Source organism: Lissotriton helveticus, assembly GCF_964261635.1.
Source record: "Lissotriton helveticus chromosome 1_1 unlocalized genomic scaffold, aLisHel1.1 SUPER_1_unloc_13, whole genome shotgun sequence".
In the NCBI taxonomy this organism is placed as follows: domain Eukaryota; kingdom Metazoa; phylum Chordata; class Amphibia; order Caudata; family Salamandridae; genus Lissotriton; species Lissotriton helveticus.
The window spans coordinates 705,923-728,638 of NW_027611652.1; positions in this window are offsets into that span (position 1 = coordinate 705,923).

The following is a 22,716-nucleotide window of genomic DNA, read 5'->3' on the forward strand; positions in this document are numbered from 1 at the left end:
GGAGTATGTAGGTAAAGACACTCGGGATCCAGACTCTTCTCCTGCTACACCTCGGCGACGGGAACTTATACTCGGCTGGGTTATTGTCTCATTACCCCTGAGCTGGCACGGCAGGTTAGGGAGGTTTCCTATCTGGCGTGGTATGTATCTGACCACTCCCCGCTCCTGGTGTGCCTGGCGAGGGGCCGCTGTGGAGCTTATACAGGCAGTTTATTTGCTGGCGGTGTCCGTCATGGCAATGAAAGTGACCATGCCCCAGCATATTTTTAATAAAGCACTAAAAAGAATACATAATCACACTCTAATAATTTATTTTTCAAATGTTTTCAAAATAATTTTCACTGAAGTACAATATTGTGTTCTGGATATCCAAAAATAGAATTTAGAATAATCACCACAAACTCTGATATTACAGTAAACAAGTTGTAAAAATAGTTTGAATGTATCAAAAAATAATACATGTGAGCACCACTAACACCGATATTACAGTAAAGAAGTTGTAAAAATATTTCCAATGTATCAGAAAAAATAAAATGAGCACCTCAAACAACGATATTACAGTAAACAAGTTGTGAAAATAGTTTCAATGTATCAGAATAACTCATTTCACTTCACTGAGAAGGTTTCTTTACTTCTCTCACAGTACTGCAAACTGAGAACACAGTTGAGATCTTGGTCATTATCAGTGTAAGCATCTGTTCTTGGAATGTAGAGCTGTGGATTCACATGTGCCCTCCCACCTCCCCCGACACCTGTGGTTGTTGCAGTTGTTATTATTTACTTAACATACGCATTGACAACTCTGTACTACACTTATATACTGCATTCTCAACCTCTTGCGGGAAAACAGTCTAACAATGGAATTGAAGCCCATGCGCACTATCAACAAAAGAAGGAGTCACCTAACCTCGTGACTGGAAAGACTTCTTCAAAGAAAAACTACTTTTGAACATCCGTAACCAAAACTAGATGGCACAATTATGCAAATCATGGGATCTACAGCTCACATGCGAACACATCTTTACCGACGGTAAGTAACTTGTTCATTAAATACATTTGCTACATTTGAAAACTTCTTGATGTAACAAGGATGTTGCATCTTTTCGAATGCATTCAATATGTATCCATCTGCAGCATTGTTTACATAGTGCCTGTTGGAAAGATAGTAAAAAAAATATTTATTCACTTTGCATTGTAAACAGGTACACATGTTTTTTTTCATTTGTAAACTGAAATTAGTTTTCAGAGTTTGTGAAAAAAATCTGTAGGAAACTGCACTTATTTGAAATGGTCAACCATAGTTTGTGACTGATATCTAAAGCAACTTTCACATAAAGTCACTTCGTTCATGCTTACAAGGTCCCCAGTGCCAGTGCTCTTTCCTAGCATGGTAAATGCATACTTGTTCCACATTTCACACAGTCCCCAGTCAGTGGCAACAAGCTCAGAACCTACTTCCACCAGAAAATCAGATCCCTCTACGTTCCTCCGACCTTGCAGTAGCCAAAACCACGCGCGTCCACAGAGCCAGAGCAGGAGCAAGATCCTTCTCCCACATCGCAGCCAAGACATGGAACAACCTACCACAAGACCTCAGACACACTCCCTCTTTGAACACCTTCAGAAAGACCCTCAACACCTGGCTCTTCAGTCGCCTGGCACAGCACTAAGCCGGAGAGCCACAGTTAGGGGGACAGAGCACACAAGCTCAAAGAGGCCCTATGCCCCGCAGGACACGGGGCAGCCAGCACGGGTGTGTGCTGATTTGCATTGGGGCGAGTGAAGAGATTGTCGGCCCTGAGGACCTCCGGAGAAGGCCCGTCCTGGGTACTGCGAGAGTGAGGGGCTGAGGTGGCTGGGGTCTGGAGTAGGCGCAGTGTCAGGCTGGAGACAAGGGCTGGGCACAGTGAAGCTGGGCCCCCCGCAGAGGTGGCACTGTAGCTGCAAAGAGCAGTGCCGAGCCCAGGGCCCAGCAGAGCAACACAGCGGAGAGACGCCCAGCCACAAGTAACTGCCGATCCCGTGCCCGCATACATTGGGCCATTCAAAGGCGCAGCGCTGCAAGCAGAGACTGGCTAGAGCTAACGAGAGCAGCAAGTGGGGTGGCAAGGGTACCCCATGACGCCGTGATAGCACCTTAGAGGAGCAAGGGGCACCAAAAGCAGCGGGGGGTCGGAGGCAGCAAGGGCCAGCTCTGCCTGGGGAACGACATGGACATGGGTGCAGCACTAGAAAATGTCCTCACGCATTCAGGCTCCTCCCCTCCCCCCCGTAGACATGGGTTGGCTTCATAGGCTCAGGTCCATACTGGTAATGGAGCGCATCACTACTACCTTGAACAACTCCACTGACACCTTCCAGAAAATTTGGAGCCCATTCCTACACCTTCTCTCAGCTCAATTTCACGAAATTACCCTGCCTCAATATCTGAGGATGCTGCGTCTGCCGGAGCTATGAAAGGACCTGCCCACAGCCTAAGGAAATGGTTGAGGGCTCTGGGACCATTGTAAAGGTACTCAATGAAGACCGTTCAGGGGATGCCGGATGGAGAGGGGGTTGTGGGGTTTTGGTTCTCAACAGGGGCAGCAAATAGCACGATGGACTCTGTTTGGGATCTCTTAGTGCTTTCTTCTTTTTGGACTTTCGGTTACCGCTATGCCTAGCCTTGCTAAGAGGCTGTCTTTGCAATGTATGAGTCACTGTATTACGATGATACAATTGCCCCTGTGGGGTTCTTTGTTTTTAGGAAAACGAATAAATACATTTAAAATTAAACGGAAATTTGAAAGTATCTTTAGCCAGACCTCTACAATTGTTCCTATTAAAAATAATTGTGTATATTTACCATAATGTTTTCCTGACCTACGTCGGAAGTTATTTCGTTGCAGACACCGCAGAAATCTTCGACAGAATCTAAATGTAATATTGAGGTAGATCAGCACATCTTAGCAGGAAAAGTAAAAAACTTAAACTTATCTCTGGGCATCTTGTACATGTTTCTAAGTTTATTCCTAAGACTTGATATTGCTGTGACAGAGTCACAACTGTTAAAAACTCTTTCTATTGGCAAGAAAAATGACCTTTTAACATACTCAAAAACATAATTGCTATACCGTACTATATGTAATATAAGGTACAAAATGTATGCTGTGTACTTTTAAAAACGTTGAAGAAATAAAAATAGCTACCAAAATCATCAAAACATTCTGTTGACCCAAAGGCATGACACATTTATAAAATTGAGACATGAAATGTTAAACTCAAACCTGATGACTCCATTAGATCCATTGCAATTTTGAATCTAAAATCCTCCATAAATGTAGAATTTATTAAAATCTCTGGAACTGGCTGTTGACTGATGTAAAAATCTGCAAACTGAGAACACAGTTGAAAGTTTTACTTTCATCAATTAAAAGTAGAGTAAAATGTATATGTTATCCAAATGAACAAGTTAAAGTGAAATGGACGTAAAAACAATTGGTCTCAATATGATATCGGTTGGAAAGCCATCATCAGAGGTCTCCGGCCAACCGCATTAGGACCATACTAGTGGTCAGAGAGATAATCTGAGGGGAATACTGCTCTGCTTCCAACAGGCTCTACGGCCTCATCCGGCCGGATTTCTGAAGTGAAATCCCTAATAGGCAGCATGTGGTGCACCCCTAAAATCCATGCATCATGTGGTGGACTGTTTAAACTATTTCATTAGTGAATTTGCCCTCACCTGTAATTGTTTATGGTCATAGCCTTCTTTACTATTTATAAGTACTCCAATAACAACAAGCATTTGCAATGCAATAGGTCTCGCAATAGAAAAGTTTGAGCTTTTGTTGTGTAAAATGTAAAAAATAATAATTTTTGTTTATGTTTTTCAAAATATAAAAGTATTCATTTTGTTATTAGAAATGCCAATAGTTATAAAGTTAGCAAATGTTACATCTATAGCATTAGTAAAGGTACATGTTTAGTTTTCCCCTGTCGTACATGTATTGATCTGAGAAATCACAATGTTTTAACAAGAACAGAAGTGAAAACATTTAACATATTTTTATGACATTTGTAATAAAGCTTGAAACATTGACAGAAAATATTTGAAGCAGTTGTTGTTGAATGGTTGCACAGATTGATGCTGTTGTAGCGCATAGTGATGTTGTGGTGCCCCATCACTGGTTTCTTCCACACATCCAAAAGTGATTGCCTGGTCTTAGATCCCGAATCTTTTAAGTCTGTGGAAACATAAGTGAGAAACATAAGTTAAAACAAGTTTTAAAGACACCTACATAAACTTCAAAACTCACAGTCACACCAAACAAATTACTTTTGCCGGGGTGCAGGGCTCAACGGGGGCACCATAGGTGCCTACTAGACTGCCATCCGGATGCCTTGCACCCATGTGGGCCCTGCTGGGGCCCCCCAAAAACAGATTCCCACAGTCTTTCTGTGTCGAAAAGGCCGGCACAGAAAGGCAGTGGGAATATGCCATCATAATCCCTCGGGCGGATATAGCCGGCTTTGTGATTACAGGCCCTTTTCTAAAACACAGGTAGGATTCCTTCCCAATGAACCCTGGCTCGTAGCCATTTCCAAGGGCATCGTAATTGGGGCCCTAAGCATGAAGGCTGCTATCAACAGCTACCACCTAGAGAGCTTTCTAATGTTGTCTAAAACCACTGAAAACCCAATAAAGGATTGTTTGGATTAGTGTAAGGTAATATACTTTTTTCGAAGTGAGCACCATATAGTAAACCAGCCGGACACAAAGTACTAAGATGTATAATTACCAAAATAGAGATAGTAAAATCAAGCTTCTTGTGAGAACACCCTACATCTTCAGTGTCAATATTTGTTAAACAATTTTAAAACAGAAGTATTAATAAAATAAGTAGCAACCTCACCCCCCAACAGCACGCAAGCTTGGTTTTCTGCAAAATCATCATTCTCCTCTGAAAGTGTTTCAAGTGGAAGAGATTCAGGCGATTCATGATTGGTCATGCTTCCTGAAAAATATTGATTTTGAGGTTGACAAAAACTCAGTTGGGAAAACAGACTACTCCACCATCCAAACACAAAACCCTACACAAAGAAAAAATACTATTCAATAATACCTTGTTTAAAATACCGTACTTTTAAAAACATATCTTTTGGAGAAAGTCAGCGTCACGTTCTCCTGCTCAACCTAATACCTTTTCACCAAATTAAGGAGACATTTACATATGTTGATAGTATATTATTCCGAAACACATCCAATTATCTCACATTGCATAACCAAAACATTACTTTACATTGTTTACCTTTGACGCTCGACTTATAAGGCCTCAACATGTCGAGATTGTGTGTTGTACGTAAAAGGATATTGCGATCATTAAGCAATTTAACGCACTTTCCTTGGATTTCAGCAATAGTGTATGGTCCAGTAAATTTATGTTCCAAAATGCCTCCTTTTCTTGTAGCTTTCCTGCAATTTTTCAGAAGCACTAATTGTCCATCTCTGAAGGTGCATGGCTTATATTTTTGGGAAACTCTCTTTTTAAATTTTTCTTTTTGCTTTTCCTGGGCAACCTCAATATTCTGTTTTGTCTGCCTCTGCAACTCTGCTTTTTTTATTTTGTTTTCAACGATAATGCCGGCATATTCACTTTCAGTTGGGAGTATAAACTCAAGCTATTAAAGGAAACATAAAACGCAATCACTCATTTTCGTTATATAAAACTGTATTATTATATCAAAATTAAAACAAAGTAAAATAACTTGCTTTATTGTAAATAAAAGTTACGCTAAAGAAAAGAAACTATACACACAGAGAAATTAGATTTCATATATCAGAATCAGAACCAGAATACGCTTTATTCGGTATAAAATCAATTAACCATAAAAGCACATAAGTGACAGCATAAAATTTAGCAGTATAAAAATTTAAATAATTACAGGATATTTAAAAACCATCCATTGTTTTCCTAATTTTGACCATCAATTTCAGAAATTTCGCAATTTGCACAGTCTGTGATCTATCTGCCAACAGTTGTAGTTTGATAAAAGCAGGGCAACATTGTCTAAAGTTGAAAAGTATCCAGCAAGTGAATGTATGTATAATTACAAAATAACAATATGCATATTAAAACAGACTTTGGAGTAATCACTGACAACCAAAAAGCAACATTGTAAAAATTCTTTACATTAAAAACACAATAAAAATTCCATACCAGATCCTCGGAGACCTCACTTGGAAATCGTGCTTCTCGGCCGTACATAAGTTGGAAAGGGGAAACTTTTGTTGTGGTATGTGGCTTTGATTGTAAAGCAAACAATGCATGATCCAAAAATAAATCCCAGTCGTTTTGGTGCTCATTCACGTATTTAGACAACGTGCTGTAAAATAACAAAAGATTAGCATGTGGCATAATAGTTAATGGCAGTATATTACTTGCAAACTTATCAATATTGAAGAGAAAATATTTTATAAATAAATTGCATATCAACATGTGCATACAAAAAAGAATCAGAATTAGCTTTACCTTTTAATGCTAGCATTAGTGCGCTCATCTAAACCATTTGTCTGTGGATGATATGCTGCACTTACAGAACGCTCGATTTCTAAGAGCCTTGATAGCTCAGAATTAACCTGAAAAATACATATTTATATGTTATTGCCTGAAATGTAAGCAAATTGTAATTATTTAGTACACAGATGTTTAACAGTACCTTAAAAAGCACTATCCGACTAACAGGGCCAGACAAAAGCAAACAGACACCTACAGTATTAGATAATGGTGCGTTTTGGACTTTAATTAATTTTGAGTATAATCTGTATGATAAATATAAAAAGCGACCTAACTAGGGGGCCTATTAGGATTGCAGACGGACCTGCGTCCGTCCGCCACCCCCGAGGTGAAGGGACCGTCTGCAGGGGCATCGGCGGTCCCTCCGGTGCAATTAGGATGTGACCGCCACCCTGGCGGTCACATCCTGTATCTTTAACCTTGCGGCGGGTGCTGCTTGAAGCAGCACCCGCCGCAAGGTTAAAAACCATGTTTTACATTTACATGCACAAAGCGGCAGGCACCGTGCGGTGCCTGCCGCTTTGGGCATGGAAATGCTGGGGGGTACCATAAATACCCCCCATGTGCACCCCCACCCCCCACACCCTGGGGGCCCGCAATGGGCCCCCAAACACCAAAGACCACATGCTTTTCCACGGCGGAAAATCCGCTGTGGAAAAGCATGTTACACCGCACATCCTAATTTGGCTGACGGTGTCTTGCAGACACCGTCACCAAATAGCCTTACACACACCACGGATCAGCGGCGGACGGTCCCACCGTCATCCTAATCTGGCGGTGGGTGTTTTCTGTGGCCGCGGCGGTGAATCCGCATCCTCCAGGCCGGAGGATGCGGATTCACCGCCATCCTAATCGGCCCCTAAGTGTCAAATATAAACGGTTGTAAAGAATGGGTTATAAAAATGGTACGTGACTTGCTTCACTCGTGAAGAAATTTGCATAACACTGATAAGTGAGTACCAAATAGTGTGGACCTGCTCTCTAAAACAGTAACAAAGGATTGTAACCCCAATGGTGCAATCATCCACTGAATGAAAGGGTGCCGAGCAATTTAGCAATTAGCACTGTCATTAAATATGACAGATGGCTAATTGGTCTTGTATAATAATTAATCATGGCATTTCTATATAGATATGACTATGTCCAGAATTTACATAAAGTGTTATTCTCCTAATTGCATTATCGAAATGTAAGGCCTAAATTGGAAACTGACTTCATTGACAAACTCCCGGCCTTGGTCTGACAGAACCCTTTTCGGACTTCCATGGCGTAAGTACATTTGCAACAGTCTGGAAGCAACCTCGGCTGCAGTCTTCGATTTTAGTGGAAATGCCTCAACCCATTTAGAAAAATAGTCTGTTGCTGTCAGAATACATTTGTATCCTGTAGGAGTAGTCGGTAAAGGTCCCATCAAATCCACTCCTACAAGTTCCCAAACGTCTTCCACCTGTTCATATACAAATGAAAAATAAATGTAATCAAATCTCAAAATTTCCCAAATCAATTATTCTTTACAAATGTTGCATTTATTTCAGGTCTCCAACATTTATATTAAATATTTCAAATCATGCCAACCGAGCTGTAATGTCATAAAGCAAAACACAACACATATACAACATACTTTGATTGGTTTCAACTCAGAGCAAATCTGGAGTGCAGGTTGTTCCTTTTGGCAAATATCACACTCTTTGATCTGAAAATGAAGAAATAAAGATCTCTCAAAAAAAATGTTAAATGGAGTCACAAAAAGAATAAATTCACAACTACGTTTTGACTTCGTAACTCTAATGTAGACAGTGTGCATAAAAATAGCATCCCCTCCAAAACTAGTGCCTGACACACTTCCTTGTGGTAAAATACATTATTTAAAGTTCACCTGCAAAATAAATAGATTTCTAAAGAACATATCTTTACAAAACAGCGTCATTAGATTGGTGCACACAATGGCATAATGGATAGGTTAAAGAAATACTGTAAATGTAATAAACACCAATGGATGGGACAACAGACGCATGAGCAAGAGAATGAGAGAGTTAAAATTTGAGATAGTAAACACAAAAATAAATAGGCTATTAAGATTGGCTTATAAGACATAATAACAAGTGAGATTTTTAGTTGACAACAAATTGTTTTGAAAGGCTAGGACATTTGTAACTCACCCATTGTTCAATATCAATTGTCATCTTTGGCCAATAAAATCGCGTGCTAATACTTTTTTTTGTTTTGTTGATTCCTGAATGGCCACCAATGAGAGATGAATGAAATTCCCCAAAAAATTTTTGGGCAGCTTCTCCGCCAATGACAACTTTTGACTTCTTTTCTTTATCAGTGTATAACAAGTTACCATCTATTGTAAAAACCAAAAGGACAAGCAAAAGATTTTTAAGTAACTATGCATGTCTGAACCTCCCTTTTCTCAACCGGCCGTAACACAAGCTACCATGATGCACACGCCGCAATGGAAAACAGGGATGTGAAACATCTCCATGTACTACATGACAGGCACCATGCTGTGACTGTCACTTGGTACAGGGATATGTTGGGGGGGCACCATAGGTGCCCAACCCAAGCAAAAGGGCCAGTGATGAAGGGGGGCCCGCTAAGAGCCGCCAATGTTCCTCCCTGCCACCCTTGTGGCAGGGAGTGGAGGGAACATGATAATCCACACAGACAACATTTTAGGATGGGGAGTCCCTACGCCGCACCAACATCGAAATGAGGCCCATAACATTGTATATAAATAAACCAAATGTACTATGCAATAGTTGTTAGCACCAAAGTTGTGATTTTTATGTATCAGTTACATGATTTACAATTCATATTGATCATTTCAAGCAAGTACCCAATTCGATTTAAAATGTCTATAATTAAATTGTAATAAAAAAAACAATAGTTGGAAAATTAGAGTACCATCAATGGTGAATTTCTTAGCCAGTCTACGTAATGCATTCTTCTTCATTTTAATGAAACCTTCAGGATACACATTACGGCTTACATAATCCAGAAGCTCTTGATACTTTGTGGCATCCATTTCTATTGAAAATAATGAAAAAGTGTGACAAAAGTCAATCGAACGTCATAGATATAAGTTCCCAAGTTTCCGTACTCACATTGGTCGTAACTGGACATACCTTTCTTGATTTCAGTTCAAACCATGTGCTTTGCAACACTGCAAAAAGACTGGGAGGATGTTTTCAAGTTTGGCGGCCGCTAAACGGATGCCATGCAACTGGCCCAGGACCACTAAGCTGCCATGCCACCCACCGGACAGATTATGAATAATTTTATGGCCTGGCGTGCAGCGTATCAGTGCTCCAGAGTGGCAGTGTAAAGGCTGAGGTGCTCGGAGTAGGATCCCTCGCCCGGCCGTGAACACTGCCCCGGTGAAAGACGTGAGATGAGACGGCGGAGTGGCCCCTGGTTCAGCACAGGGTCTGCAGCGTGGTGTGGAACTGCAGCTGGGCCGAGCAGTGGGTGGCGCTGAGCCCAGCATCGCCCTGAGGGGTGCCATAGAAATTCCAGGACTGTGACCGGCTCCACTGGGTTGGCCCTGAAGGTGTCTGGGCAAGTGGAGGAACTCTGGTGAGGCCACTGACGAGCAGCGAGTCAGCAGGAGAGAGAGTGATGGCCACGAGGATTCGCTCCCACTCTCGACCTGCAGGTAGAACACCGGGAATGGATTGGACCCCTACACGACTGTAGGAGATTGCCATCTACTGCATAGTTGCCCCCAACTTTTTGCTCATTTCTGACTCTAGTCGAGCTGTAGCCCTGCTAATCAGGAGCCCAGCTCCTCTTCTTCCTCGCTAAATTGTTGTGAGTAAGTACCTTAGGTACAGATCTAATTGGATACTAAGGTCACCCTGTGAGTCCCTAGCATATGGTACCTTAGGTACCTAGGGCATGGGTACCCCAGAGGCCTACCAGGGGCTGAAGCACATATTGTGCTACCCCATGGGACAGCCACCTAAAAGACACAACCAGGCTGCTACTGCAGCCTGGGTAAGGCGGTGCTTGCAGCCCTTACAGGGATATAGGTTCACTATATCCTACCCTAATACAACACATATAGGGCAGGGTGCATGGTTATGTGTGAGGGGGACCCTCAGCATGAGCAGAGCCCCTCTGCAACTTTTGTTATATCGATTTCGACGTTGTTTATAGTGCAGCCATACCATATACTCTTAAGTGCATTATATAGCTTGCGGGCAAATGCTATCTTGAGAATGGCTGCACCAAACCATGTCGTGTTTGGTGTCAAACATCTTGGAATCATACCCCCACTCCAGTACTGGAGGGGGGGTATGATTCCACCCTACTCAGGGGGTGACATGGCACAAGCTGCAACTGCCGGTAACCATTTAAAAAGGGCCCACGCATCACAAAATGGAGTCCACTAGCCACAGACAAGAGTCTGGCCTTCTGGTGCTGGACGAAACTCCAGCCCAGGCAGCTGGACAATAGGTATCCTGTCACAGGGAGGTGTAACCTCCTGAGGCTCCTGGTCACTGGCTAGTAACCCAGACTCTGTCCCCTCTGCTTTCAGGTCCTCTTCTTCAAGATCTTCATCTTCAACCTGCACGACATCACTGACTCTCCTTCCCAGCAGCAGTTCTTCCTGTTTTCCCATTGAAAACGAGACTTCGACCCGACACCGAAAACGACCTATGCACCCAGCTTCCCTGGGGCAGGTAACAGTAGTGCCTGGGTACTATCGTGGGTGTGGGACCACCTTGAGCTTAAATTTAAACGCCTGACAGCAGCATCTATTTTGTGATGCTGAGGCTCTGGTTAGATTTAACCGCGTTTAAGTAAAGTAACATGTCTTCTCCCTCTAGAAGGGTGGAATGCTACCCCCGTCGCCAGAACTGGCGAGGGGGTAGCATTCCAAAGTGTATGACACCTTACACGACATGTTTTGATAAAGCCAAACCAAAGTTAGCAATAACCGTGAGGATTATAATGCACCTAAGAGTATATGGTATGGCAATACCCTGGAACAGCTATAAGGAAATGGTTCTGAAAGCTGCAGACAGGCTCAGCTTATGCTAGAGCACATCTCACATAAAACCAAGCCCTCTGCCTCCAGGATTGTTAAGGCCTGCCATAGGAGTGACTTATAGATATATATGTGTCCAGATATAGGTTTAGATATAGGTATAATATATCTAAGCAAGGGGTGATTACACGACCTTGCCCCAGCTGAGTGATCAGCCAGTTGTGTCAGTTTGGATAGCCACTCAGGGGTGGCAAAAGATATGCTGCAGCCCCTGGTAGGCCTTGGATGCACCTATGCCCTGGGGACTTATAGTACACTGTACAGGGGCTGATAAGGTGACCCAATATCCAATCAGTTATGCACCTAGGGTACATGGAGTCCATTTTAAAGAGAAAGCAGATAGCATGGGGCCCTGATTAGCAGGATCCCAGGCCAACTAAGTCGAAAACCAGCTAAACACTAGGCAAAAAATCTGGGGTAACCATAGTCAAGTATCCACCCTCCTACAGTTCCCCTAATTATGGGCGTTATCCGTGATAATGCACACTCCCCAGTGTGAATATACACCCCGATAATGGACATTATTATAAATAAACACAGTCTCTATGGCGATATACGTTCTAAGTGCTGATAGGCGGTCCCGAAAGCCATATACGTACATGTCTCTGTTGGGAATATACATACTCCATTTTTTCCTGTAGGGTACCTTTTGATTGAGACCAGCTGAAAGCTCCTCTAGCAAAATGCAGGGCATCTCTGAAAGCGCGAGCATGTTCACGGAACTCAGCCTACCGTTTTGAAAAGTGATCGCCACCCAAAGTATCTGTGTTGTTTTTGTCTACATGTGAGTTATATTTTTGTGTGACTTGGATTTGAGTTTTCCTTTGAGAAACGACACCTCCTGTTTCTGGTAGTCTGTGACCTGACCTTTTTTTTTTTAATTTGCATTCAACACGGAGGTCTATGCATGTTGTATGGTTTCTAGTCAATCTATGGTATTCAACAGCGACCAGCTTTTTTTACTGTAGGGTACCTTTTGATTGCGACCAGCTAAAAGCTCCTCTAGCAAAATGCAGGGCATCTCTGAAAGCGCGAGCATGTGCAGGGAGCTCAGCCTACCGTTTTGAAAAGTGCTCGCCACCCAAAGTATCTGTGTTGTTTTTGTCCACCTGTGAGTATTTCTTTTCATGAAGCCCTAGTGTATAACCTCAAATCCAAGTTTACCTTTTGAGAGTTCTATACTTGACATTTCTATCAATGAACATGTTGAGTGTTAAACAAAAAGCTGTATCTTCCAGGGCTGCAGCCCTCCTTCCCTCTCGCCCCCTTCTACAGCTCTGCTTCTCTTGCCTCAGCCTTACCCCTCCCTAACCGCCTGTCCAACCCCAGCCCCCGCACCGGTCACCAGCACCCTTCTCCCTCTATCTCTCTTCAGCACCTTCTCTGCAACCCGTTCCCTCACCACTGATTTCGCTTATCCTCCCTCCCCCCGCCTTCTGTGCGATCTACACTGGTCCTTTCCTCTCACCAGTTCCACGTCCCTGTCTCCCGCCTGCCCTACTCTTCACCACAAGCCGTATCTTAGTCCACTTTTTCTTCCCCTATCTTCTCCAGGATACAAGAGACCATCTACCCCAGTGGTTCCCAAACTTTTTTGACCCGTGGCTCCCTTGACCTAATTGGCAGTTGGCCGTGGCTCCCCACCATGTTTTTACCCGCGCACCGGGGTGCCGCGGCGCACCCTTTGGGAACCACTGGTCTACATGAAGAATCAAGCCTAGACGTGATGAATGATTCAGAGGGTAGCCATCACTGTCATAAAACCTTATTTGCAATCACAAAGATCTTATCAAGTACATCTCAATGCATACAACACCATCATAGAGTAGCTTAAAGCACTCCCACTAAAAGTAACCAGGCTAGAGAAAGGCTCAAGGAGCTCTGTGGCGTTACAAGAAGTTTACGTGAGGTGAGCTCTGATCATGGGTATCCGCAGAAATGTTTAAATTTTTAACTTCATCACCATCCCCCTTGCACCCTTTCCTCCTCTGCCTTACACCCTTCTCCCCTCCACCTTGCACACTTCTCCCCCTTCCCCTTGTACCCTACTTCAGTCTGCCTTGCACCCTTTTCTACCTTGCACCCTTCTCCCCTCTGCCTTGCACCCTTCTCCCCTCTGCCTTGCACCCTTCTGCTCTCTGGCTGGCACCCTTCTCCCCTCTAACTTGCACCTTTCTGCCCTCTGCCTTGTACCCTTCTCCCCTCTGCCTTGCACCGTTCTCCCCACTGCCGTGTACCCTTCTCCTCTCTGCCTTGCACCCTACTCTGCCTTGCACCCTTCTCCCCTGTCTTGCACCCTTCTCCCCTCCCCGTTGCACCCTTCTCACCTCTGCCGTGCACCCTTCTCCCCTCCTCCTTGCACCCTTCTCTACCTTGCACCCTTCTCCCCTCTGCCTTGCACCCTTCTCCCCTCTGCCTTGCACCCTTCTCCCCTCTGCCTTGCACCCTTCTCCCCTCTGCCTTGCACCCTTCTCCACTCACACACTCCAACATGCAGCAGTCACGAGTGACGACCCCTCAACGAGGAGTGAGGCAAAGACAGAAGCTGGCAGAGTGCGGCTGCATCAAGGCATAAGGCGCTCTCCACCAGGCCTCTCACCCTGCACACACCCAATGCTCTCCACCAGGCCCCTGAACCTGCACCCACCCAACGCTCTCCAGCAGGCCCCTGACCCCGCACCCACCCACCCACCCAATGCTCTCCACCAGGCCCCTGAACCTGCACCCACCCTACACTCTCCACCAAGCCCCCCACCCTGCACCCACTCACCGAACGCTCTCCACCAGGCCCCTGAACCTGCACCCACCCTACACTCTCCACCAAGCCCCCCACCCTGCACCCACCCACCGAAAGCTCTCCACCAGGCCCCTGACCCCGCACCCACCCACCCAACGCTCTCCACCAGGCCCCACACCCTGCACCCACCCAACGCTCTCTACCTGGCCCCTGACCCCGCACCCACCCACCCAACGCTCTCCACCAGGCCCCCCACCCTGCACCCACCCACCCAACGCACCCCACCAGGCCTCTCACCCTGCACCCACCCACCCAACGCCCCAACGCTCTCCACCAGGCCCCTGACTCACCCACCCAATGCTCTCCACAAGGACCTGACCCTGCACCCACACAACCAACGCTCTCCACCAGGCCCCTGACCCTGCACCCACACACCCAATGGAGGTTAAAGACAGTCATTTTATGCGTATCTGTGCTCCCAGAGAGAACACTGGGATACCGCCACAGGTTTATTCACGGCGCACCAGGGTGCCGCGGCGCACAGTTTGGGAACCACAGATGTATGACATAGATATTAAGAGTGTACTCCTGACAGGTCCTGAGCATGGGTAGAGGAGGGGAGAAGATGGAGCTTGAGGTCAGAGCTACCCACTTTGGAACTGAGGAATCAGGTTTGATTCTGGTTTTGGCTCAAAATCCTGTGATCCTGGGCAAATCACTTAATCTCTCCGTATCTAAAAAAGGAACATGTCCTTATGAAATGTCATTGGTGCTCATGTAAAGCACTCCAATATGTTTGGGTTGGGTTTGCTCTACATAAAAATTGAGGGGGAAAAAATGAAAAAATTAGTTTCATTTACTCTTTCAATGTTATTTGCATCTAAATAACCGAAGGTGCTCGTGACTCCACAAGCAGCATGACCCCCTCCTATGCTGCAACAACTTCCTTTGTGCCACTGACCATCATCTCTTTCACACCTCATCAGCAGCTGAGTTGATTGCCTTTTTAAATGGTTGCGCTGTTTGTGCACCCCCCTGCACTTTCCCCAGTTAACTCTCCCCTCCAGATGCCTCTCCTCTCTGCCCCTGCGTTGTGTCCTGCCTTTCCTCTCTGCCCCTGCGTTGTCACCTGCCTCTCCTCTCAGTCCCTGCGCTGTGTCCTGCCTCACCTCTCCCCCCTTGCGTTGTGTCCTGCCTCTCCTCTCTGCCCCTGCGTTGTGTCTTGCCTCTCAACTATGCCTCTCCATTGTCTTTCCTCTCCTCTCTGCCCCTGCGTTGTCCTGCCTCTCCTCTCTGCCCCTGCGTTGTCCTGACTCTCCTTTCTGCCCCTGCATTGTCCTGCATCTCCTCTCTGCCCCTGCGTTGTGTCCTGCCTTTCCTCTCTGCCCCTGCGTTGTGTCTTGCCTCTTCTGCCTGCCCCTGTGTTGTGTCTTGCCTCTCCTGTCTGCCCCTGCGTTATCCTGCCTCTCCACTCTGCCTCTGCATTGTGTACTGCCTCTCCTCTCTGCCCCTGCGTTGTCCTGCATCTCCTCTATGCCCCTGCGTTGTCCTGCATCTCCTCTCTGCCCCTGCGTTGTGTCCTGCCTCTCCTCTCTGCCCCTGCGTTGTGTCCTGCCTCTCCTCTCTGCCCCTGCGTTGTGTCCTGCTTCTCCTCTCTGCCCCTGCGTTGTGTTCTGCCTCTCCTCTCTGCCCCTGCGTTGTCACCTGCCTCTCCTCTCTGGCCCTGTGTTGTGTCCTGCCTCTCCTCTTCGCCGCTGTGTTGTGTCCTGCCTCTCCTCTCTGGCCCTGTGTTGTCACCTGCCTCTCCTCTTCGCCGCTGTGTTGTGTCCTGCCTCTCCTCTCTGCCCCTGCGTTGTCACTTGCCTCTCCTCTCTGCCCTTGCATTGTGACCTGCCTCTCTACTCTGCCCTTGTGCTGTCCTGCCTCTCCTCTCTGCCCCTGCGTTGTCACTTGCCTCTCCTCTCTGCCCTTGCATTGTGACCTGCCTCTCCACTCTGCCCTTGCGCTGTCCTGCCTCTTCTCTCTGCCCCTGCGTTGTAGAAGACCTGGCACATGTTACTTGAGGCACACTGGTGTGGTGGTGTTAAAGACAGGGGCACTGCTTTCGGAGTCTTTGGCTCCTAAGAGGGACCCCAAACACCTGCCAGCTCTTTCACAGGAGTGCAACATTTCCATGCTCCCCCATCTGACCAAAGATTCCATTCCAGACGGCAGACCCCGGTGTCTCACAGAGGATCACACAACACCACACAGACACACACCACACAGACACACACCACACACACCCCACACAGACACAAACACACAACACACACAAACACACACCACCACACACATAACACTACATACATAAGACCACACACAACACACGTCACACCACACACACACACACAACACACAACACCACACACACACTCATTACCACACACTCACCACCACACACTCACCAGGCACACACTCACCAGGCGCACACACACACACACACACACACACACACCACCAGCCGTCGGTGCACACTTTCAACAGGCACACACAACACCAGCTGTCACTGCACACTTTCACCATGAACACACACACACCACCACCCATCACTGCACGCTTTCACCAGGAACACACACACCACCAGCCGTCAGTGCATGCTTTCACCAAGCACATACAACACCAGCCGTCATTGCACGCTTTCACCAGGCACACACACCACCAGCCGTCAGTGAGTGAGAGTGACTGCAGAGTGAGAGTGACAGCAGAGTGAGAGTGACTGCAGAGTGAGAGTGACTGCAGAGTGAGAGTGACTGCAGAGTGAGAGTGACTGCCGAGTGAAAGGGACTCTGCAGAGTGAGAGGGACTCTGCAGAGTGAGATGGACTCTGCAGAGTGAGTGTTCCAGAGAGAGCAGGGTATGCGTGTGCGCTTACACGGTGCACTGACACACAGGAGCTAAAACAAAGAACAGGGGAACACGTGTCTTGGGAGCTTCATAGAAGCAGCCGGCCCTCTGTGAGGGGAGCAGCAAGGAGGGCACGCCCCAACTTATAAAGCCCAACTACTCACAACCTACTGTACGATTACAACACAGGCCAAAGGGCAGAGCTAGGTATTTTCGCATCACGTAGGGTGAGCAGTGTGTGAGTGTGTAGGGTGAGCAGTGTGTGTGTGCAGGGTGAGCAGTGTGTGAGTGTGCAGGGTGAGCAGTGTGTGAGTATGCAGGGTTAACAGTGTGCAAGCGTGCAGGGTGAACATTGTGTGAGTGTGTAGGGTGAGCAGTGTGTGAGTGTGTAGGTGCAGTGTTTGAGTGTGCAGGGTACAAAAACTGGAACTAAGTCGACCACACACACACATAAGAAGACACACACACACCACACACACACAGAAACCACCACACACACAACCACACACACCACCAGCCGTCAGTGCACGCTTCCATCAGGCACACACACCACCAGCCATCAGTGCACAATTTCTACAGGCACACACACCACCAGCCATCAGTGCACACATCAATTGTTAACACATCCACAATTAACTATTGTAGCAATCACAATATGGTGCACTTTACTTTTACACTTTTTCATCTAAAGCGCAGCATGCCACCATTGCTACAACTCAAATCCAACCCACATAATTCCACTGCACACCACATGCATACACTCCATAACACATGGATAAAAGACAGCCATTTACAATGCCATTAGCTCTAACTCAAATAAATCCGAGACCTATTGCATTTCCAATGCCTGTTAAATGTTAGCTGTATCTGGGTCCATGTTGTAATTGTGTGTGCTGTGTGCAAAACAAGTACTGACAAAACTAACAGTAGGGGCATAATTAAAAATGCCAACCTGGTCACGCAGAAAGGGTCTTGGAAAACCTTCACAGATTACAGCCAGATTTATTGGCATTGGCTTTTTGCAATGCTGGTTTTTAAGGTGCACAAAAGGATCCATGAGGCTGGCCAGACACAGTCACATTAGGGCCTGGATACAGCTAAAGGCTTGCCTTACTAACTAAGCCAAGGTAACAACTCTATGCCACCATATGACCTCTAGGGGTTTGTAGCCATAAAAGGCGCCCCAAAAAGCTGCCTTTAAAGCTACTAAGGGGTTGTTTCCTTATCAATTTAAGAATAAAATTGGGTTGGACGCGATGGTGTTAAGAGTATGTTCAGCTGAGCAAAATAGCCGGTGTACCTCAAGTAGTAGTTACAGATTCTGGATATTCTTATATACTCCTACACTAAAAAACTCAACATGACCTCCTGTGACGAAGAACTAAATGTTTGATTCGGCATAAGATGCTTGTCATCATGGATGCTGCGTTTTTGTAATTCTGTAAATAACCGGTGTTGCCTTTACACCCCCAGTGGCACGCTATCACCTCAGACTGAGGACCACCAGATATGTGGAGCCGGTGACCTCTAAGTAGCACACAGATGTCTGCAGAGGGTTTAACCCCTATGTCGACCACCCTCCGCATTTCATCATCCCACATTAGGCTAAAACCAGTTCAATTCACCTGCAGCCACATACATGCATGCAATAGGGGCAGCTGCCTGAGGTGCCACCAAACACTAGATTTCTCCTGCAACCAGAACATCGTGCACCTGACATATCTGCCAATATTTGAGAAGAGGAAAGTTTTGTAGAAAATACGGGGGAATTTATTTATTCCACTGACTTCCATTATAGTGAAGGCAATTTCAGGTGTGAAGCATCAAAAAGGCTCTTATTTCCTGCTGTAAGAATAGGGAGTCTCCCGCCTAACTCGGGAGCGTTATCACATATAAGATATTTGAGGAGAGAGAGTGGTGTCCAAATGTCACTACACCTGTGGCGGCAAGAAGTCACAGCCTGGGACCTGTCATCACCTAGGAATCTGTACAATCGAAGGCGCGGCGGCCTCTGGGCTGGGAGGGGTCCTGTCTGATTTGGAGAGCCGCTCACTTTCCCCTTCGAAAACAGACTTCATCAGAGCCACGAGATGTAGAAATAAAATACTGCACACGCGGCCCTTTTTTGGACAAACTCGATGTGTAAGCGGTTTTAGACCAACCGCATGTGAGGATCAGACGATTCTACTGAATCCTGTCACGACCATGAATGTAAAGAGCAGAAAAGAGCCCTCCAGCTCCCCCCCCCACCCCCACCCCAAAGTACTAGTCATCCTGGTTTACAGTTGTTGAAACAAGAGAGCACCTTTGTAGGTGCCACCTTCACACGCCATCTCTTTATGGCCCTGAATTACTTGCTTTGCACTCTCACTGCGGGTCAGCTCTGCTCAGCTTGGCCATTGTTCACTTAATGATGACAACCCCTGCTTGCAAGGCTAGGCTCTCAATTGCAGTCTTCATGTGACAAGCATATTACACAGTTATTATTTCCCAACAATGCTTTTATTTCACACTACCTCAGGATCTTTGAGGAAATTAAAATGACTGTGCTTCTTGTCCTGATTTTTGGGCAAGCGGTGACGTAATTCCCACAGGAAGATGTCCTCACAAAGTTCAATTGTTAATTATAAAAACAGAGAGAAAGTTTAGTCCTCAAGGTTGACAACCAAACGTCAGTTTTGTGATATAAAAGTATAGTTTGTGGCAGGCGCTTTTTTTCTGCAGTTTTCCACAGCACCCCCTGCAAGCCTTCCACGTCTCTCCCACCCTCTCACCCTGTTCCTCGCCACTTCACCCCACCCAAGCCCCAGGGCTCCTGCAGCCCTCCCCACCCACTCCTCACTTCACAGGGTGCAGAAACAGCCCCTCTCTTCTCTTGTACAACTCCCAGGAGAAAGAGGGCCTGTGACCGACGCCTGTGCTTAAATAACCCAACCTATCTCCCTGCCGAATTCCAAAATGAAATTTATGACTTAGCAGACCCCCACACTGGGGTCTGCTGGTCCAGCTCCTTCCCTGCCTCCATTCCCTATCACTACCCCCTCCCCTTGGGAAGGGGGGGCTGAACCAAGGGGCATCTTAAAGCACAGTGTGGCCAGGTGCAGCCCGCGCTGCTGAAGAGGCCGGTTTCTACCTCCTCAGCAGCAGCGCTGCCTTTGCATGGTGCCCTCCTGGCTTCCAAGTGCCCTGTGGGAGTAGTGAGCATGTTCACGCATGCGCAAGGAGAGGGTAAACAACCAGATGGGGGAGCGCGAATATACAGGCAGAACCTGCATGTATCGGCACCCCTCTGACGTAGGGGGTGTACAAAACGACGGGGGTGGAAATTTAGTTAGAACACCGGCACCGCCAGGGCGAGCCGGGCCCCTGTGCAGCGCCCATCAATAATGTACACGTCACAGAGGAGCTAGCCTTCAATGTGGGCATTCACACGAGCGCTGACAGGCGTCAGTCACTTGACAAGGTCACTTTAGAAAGTCCCCCGTACAGGGGCAGGCAGCGCCGGTGTACTATCAATAGACCCACCCCATCTGTCTTTACACCCCCCCGCGTTTCCACGCATGCACATAATTATACGCATGCGTGGAAACCCCATGTCTTGGCTGCCTGTATTTTTAAGCTCCCCGCCCGCTGAACATTTGCATACTTATCTGTAGCTAGCACACATGCATTACTCTTTACCAAACACCCCCTGTCCATTACCCATTGCTAGGTGAGAAATCAGTGAGAATCCGTAGTGGTGCAATGTGTGGGCCAAATTGTCAGAATTATAGAACATATTTGCACCAGTGGAGCTTTCTAAACAGATATGGGAGGGTGAAAACCTTTAGCATTACACTCTGTAGGGGAATGAAGGAAACAACCTAAAAAGTATATGATCTTCAAAAGCAAAAGAAGAATCAAAACATTGTGCTTTTGTGGATGGCCAGTTACCTAACTTGGCCAAATTGTGTGATCCTGGGCATTTAATCCTGGGCAATTAACCCCCCCCTCAATATGTTCAAATGCATACTTTAAAGACTAGTACTTGATATAGGGACAATACTTATCATTGCACTGCAAGAACCTGATGTACTTCTGAAAGTGATGCTATGCAGGGCTACCACCCATCAATTGAGTAACCTGACCTTTAAGCAAATGTTTGCCTCCTTTAAATTAACTTTAAACCACTATAAATTGTAACAGTTATTCCATCCTATTTTGTTAATATACATTTAAGAATGTGCATTCCCTTCCATTCTCCGCTGCGAATAATACATTTCTTTTTCTTTTTCTTTTTTTAACCAGTTCTGTTGATACCCACAGAAAACTGTTGTAGTGTGTGGTTTAGTCTTGATGCAATGCCCAGAATCTGTGGCCAGCCCACGATCGTTATTTCAAAGCCAGTCCAAAAGATTTTTCTTTAACCCTTTCATGTATCCTATCATCAATGGCCATGTGGCCATTTCTCAGGACCTATTTTTCTTATTTATTAATTTCATTTTTTATTTTCACTCTTTGCACTTACGAAAATTATCATGCGTTCCCTTCCACCTATTTGTCTCCCTTCCTGTCTAATTAGTTCTGTGTACCTACTTCAATAACAGCACCTCAATGAATGCATGTAATGCAATACCAACACCATCACCCTCCCTGTTGTGAGTTGGTGGACACCTATTCACATCTGGAGACCACCCTTGGTATCCAGCAAGAGGCAGTGTACCAGAGCCAACTGCTCTCCGGCTACAACTCCCCATAAAACTAGTCCCACACCGTAATCTTCCATTCCCTTCCTCTCAAGAGAATAATCACAGTCACAAGAAAGATATTGCAATCTAAACGAAACACAATATTCAGTCCTATGTCATAATTGTGCTCCCCATTTTCAATAGATGGAAACAGCAATGCAGTTGTGTTACTTGAAAGGAACCCATACCCCAATTATTGCTCTTTGTAAGTGTATGTTGGAAGGAGTCATCTGTCCCTCTTGCAGTAGACAAACCTACAGACACACTTCGGTACAGTGACACAGTGACACAGAAGGTAGTCAGCAGACTATTTCTGGCTGCTCATTCCTGAGGTGTGGGGGACGGGTAACATACGCGTTCAACTAATCATGCATCAATCATACAGTCAGCTGCGCATTGTTAAAATGAAGCAGAGCAAGCACCCATCATCAGACAACGTGAACATGAAATGGCATTTGCTACAAGTTCACCGAAAATATTCATAGATAGGAAGAAGAGACAGAGGTAGAGTAAGATATTTCGTCCCCTTTCTATCTCTCTGGACCACGCAGACTCACAGATGTGCTGCTGAACAAAATATTCTGAATTACATAAAAGGTGAGACAAAACAGGTAAACTCTGCACTTACACAGGCACACACATATAACACAAATAGCCGGCGTCTATCCCTAGTTGGTGTGGATCTACACAAGCTCCTGTTATCTAATCCCAAAATAGTGTGAGTGTAATTAGTTGGGTCTGTCATGTCAT